This window comes from Mesoplodon densirostris, chromosome 12 (genome assembly GCF_025265405.1).
Source record: "Mesoplodon densirostris isolate mMesDen1 chromosome 12, mMesDen1 primary haplotype, whole genome shotgun sequence".
NCBI classification, from domain to species: domain Eukaryota; kingdom Metazoa; phylum Chordata; class Mammalia; order Artiodactyla; family Ziphiidae; genus Mesoplodon; species Mesoplodon densirostris.
Window position 1 is genome coordinate 61,826,041 of NC_082672.1, and position 3,882 is coordinate 61,829,922.

Consider the following 3,882-nt stretch of genomic DNA (forward strand, 5'->3'; position numbering starts at 1 on the left):
AGGTCTTTTGTCTCTCTAGGTAGGTTTATTCCTAGGTATTTTATCCTTTTTGTTGCAATGGTCCTTTCTGATCTTTTGTTGTTAGTGTATAGGAATTCAAGAGATTTCCATGTATTATTTTGTATCCTGCAACTTTACCAAATTCATTGATTAGCTCTAGTAGTTTTCTGGTGGCATCTTTAGGATTTTCTATGTATAGTAACATGTTATCTGCAAACAGTGACAGTTTTACTTCTTCTTTTCCAGTTTGTATTCCTTTAATTTCTTTTTCTTCTCTGATTGCCATGGCTAGGACTTCCAAAACTATGTTGAATAGTAGTGGTGAGAGTGGACATCCTTGTCTCATTCCTGATCTTAGAGGAAATGCTTTCAGTTTTTCACCATTGAGAATGATGTTTGCTGTGGGTTTGTCATATATGGCCTTTATTATGTTGAGGTAGGTTCCCTCTATGCCCACTTTCTGGAGAGTTTTTATCATAAATGGGTGTTGAATTTTGTCAAAAGCTTTTTCTGCATCTATTGAGATGATCATATGGTTTTTATTCTTCAGTTTGTTAATATGGTGTATCACACTGATTGATTTGCGTATACTGAAGAAATTTTGCATCCCTGGGATAAATCCCACTTGATCGTGGTGTATGATCCTTTTACTGTGTTGTTGGATTCTCTTTGCTAGTATTTTGCTGAGGATTTTTGCATCTATATTCATCAGTGATATTGGTCTGTAATTTTCTTTTTTTGCAGTATCTTTGTCTTGTTTTGATATCAGGGTGATGGTGGCTTCCTAGAATGAGTTTGGGAGTGTTCCTTCCTCTGCAGGTTTTTGGAAGAGTTTGAGAAGGATGTGTGTTAGCTCTTCTCTAAATGTTTGATAGAATTCACCTGTGAAGCCTTCTGGTTCTGGACTATTGTTTGTTGGAAGATTTTTAATCACAGTTTCAATTTCATTACTTGTGATTCGTCTGTTCATATTTTCTGTCTCTTCCTGGTTCAGTCTTGGAAGGTTATACCTTTCTAAGAGTTTGTCCATTCCAGGTTGTCCATTTTATTGGCATAGAGTTGTTTGTAGTAGTCTCTTAGGATGCTTTGTATTTCTGCAGTGTCTGTTGTAACTTCTCCTTTTTCATTTATAGTTTTATTGATTTGAGTCCTCTCCCTCTTGATGAGTCTGGCTAATGGTTTATCAATTTTGTTTATCTTCTCAAAGAACTAGCTTTTAGTTTTATTGATCTTTGCTATTGTTTTCTTTGTTTCTATTTCATTTATTTCTGCTCTGATCTTTGATTTCTTTCCTTCTGCTAACTTTGGGTTTTGTTTTTTCTTCTTTCTCTAGTTCCTTTAGGCGTAAGTTTAGATTGTTTGAGATTTTTCTTGTTTCTTGAGGTAGGCTTGTATAGCTATAAACTTCCCTCTTAGAACTGCTTTTGCTGCAACCCATAGGTTTTGGATCGTCATGTTTTCATTGTCATTTGTCTCTAGATTTTTTTTATTTCCTCTTTGATTTTTTCAGTGATCTCTTGTTTATTTAGTAACGTATTGTTTAGCTTCCATGTGTTTGTGTCTTTTACGATGTTCCCCCTGTAATTGATTTCTAACCTCATAGTGTTGTGGTCAGAAAAGATGTTTGATATGATTTCAATTTTCTTAAATTTACTGATGCTTGATTTGTGACCCAAGATGTGATCTATCCTGGAGAATGTTCCGTGCGCACTTGAGAAGAAAGTGTAATCTGCTGGTTTTGGATGGAATGTCTGATATATATCAATTAAATCTATCTGGTCTGTTGTGTCATTTAAAGCTTCTGTTTCCTTATTTATTTTCTGTTTGGATGATCTGTCCATTGGTGTAAGTTAGGTGTTAAAGTTCCCCACTATTACAGTGTTACTGTTGATTTCCTCTTTTATAGCTGTTAGCAGTTGCCTTATGTATTGAGGTGCTCCTATGTTGGGTGCATATATATTTAAAACTGTCATATGTTCTTCTTGGATTGATCCCTTGATCATTATGTACTGTCTTTCCTTGTCTCTTGTAACATTCTTTATTTTAAAGTCTATTTTATCTGATACAAGTAGAGCTACTCCAGGTTTCTTTTGATTTCCATTTGCACGGAATATCTTTTTCCATCCCCTCACTTTCAGTTTCTATGTGTCCCTAGGTCTGAAGTGAGTCTCTTGTAGGCAGCATATAGATGGGTCTTGTTTTTGTATCCATTCAGCAAGCCTGTGTCTTTTTGTTGGAGCATTTAATCCATTCACATTTAAGGTAATTATTGATATGTATGTTCCTATGACCATTTTCTTAATTGTTTTGGGGTTTTTTTTTGTAGATCCTTTTCTCTCTTGTGTTTCCCACTTAGAGAAGTTTCTTTAGCATTTGTTGTAGAGCTGGTTTGGTGGTGCTGAATTCTCTTAGCTTTTGCTTGTCTGTAAAGCTTTTGACTTCTCCATCAAATCTGAATGAGATCCTTGCTGGGTAGAGTAATCTTGGTTGTAGGTTCTTCCCTTTCATCACTTTAAGTATATCATGCCACTCCTTTCTGGCTTGTAGAGTTTCTGCTGAGAAATCAGCTGTTAACCTTATGGGAGTTCCCTTGTATGTTATTTGTTGTTTTTCCCTTGCTGCTTTCAATAATTTTTCTTTGTCTTTAATTTTTGCCAATTTGGTTATTATGTGTCTCGGCATGTTTCTCCTTGGGTATATCCTGTATGGGACTCTCTGCGCTTCCTGGACTTAGGTGGCTGTTTCCTTTCCCGTATTAGGGAAGTTTTTGACTATAATCTCTTCAGATATTTTCTCCGGTCCTTTCTCTCTCTCTTCTCCTTCTGAGACCCCTGTAATGTGAATGTTGTTGCATTTAATGTTGTCCCAGAGGTCTCTTAGTTTGTCTTTATTTCTTTTCATTCTTTTTTCTTTATTCTGTTCTGCAGCAGTGAATTCCACCATTCTGTCTTCCAGGTCACTTATCCGGTCTTCTGCCTCAATTATTCTGCTGTTGATTCCTTCTCGTGTAGTTTTCATTTCAGCTATTGTATTGTTCATCTCTGTTTGTTTGTTCTTTAATTCTTCTAGGTCTTTGTTAAACATTTCTTGCATCTTCTCGATCTTTGCCTCCATTGTTTTTCTGATGTCCTGGATCTTCTTCACTATCATTATTCTGAATTCTTTTTCTGGAAGGTTGCCTATCTCCACCTCATTTAGTTGTTTTTCTGGGTTTTTCTCTTGTTCCTTCATCTGGTACATAGCCCTCTGCCTTTTCATCTTGTCTGTCTTTCTGTGAATGTGGTTTTTGTTCCACAGGCTGCAGGATTGTATTTCTTCTTTCTTCTGCTCTCTGCCCTCTGGTGGATGAGGCTATCTAAGAGGCTTGATGGGAGGGACTGGTGGTGGGTAAAGCTGCCTGTTGCTCTGGTGGGCAGAGCTCAGTAAAACTTTAATCCTCTTAACTGCTGATGTTTGGGGCTGGGTTCCCTCCCTGTTTGTTTTTTGGCCTGAGACAAAACACTGGAGCCTACCTGGGCTCTTTGGTGGTGCTAATGACAGACTCTGGGAGGGCTCATGCCAAGGAGTATTTCCCAGAACTGCTGTCAGTGTCCTTGTCCCCACGGTGAGCCGCAGCCCCCCCCCCCACCTCTGTAGGAGAGCCTCCAACACTAGCAGGTAGGTCTGGTTCAGTCTCCTATGGGGTTACTGCTCCTTCCCCTGGTCCTGATGCTCACACTACTTTGTGTGTGCCCTCCAAGAGTGGAGTCTCTGTTTTCCCCAGTCCTGTCAAAGTCCTGCAGTCAATTTCCACTAGGCTTCAAAGTCTGATTCTCTAGGAATTCCTCCTCCTGTTGCCGGACCCCAAGGTTGGGAAGCCTGACGTGGGGCTCAGAACCTTCA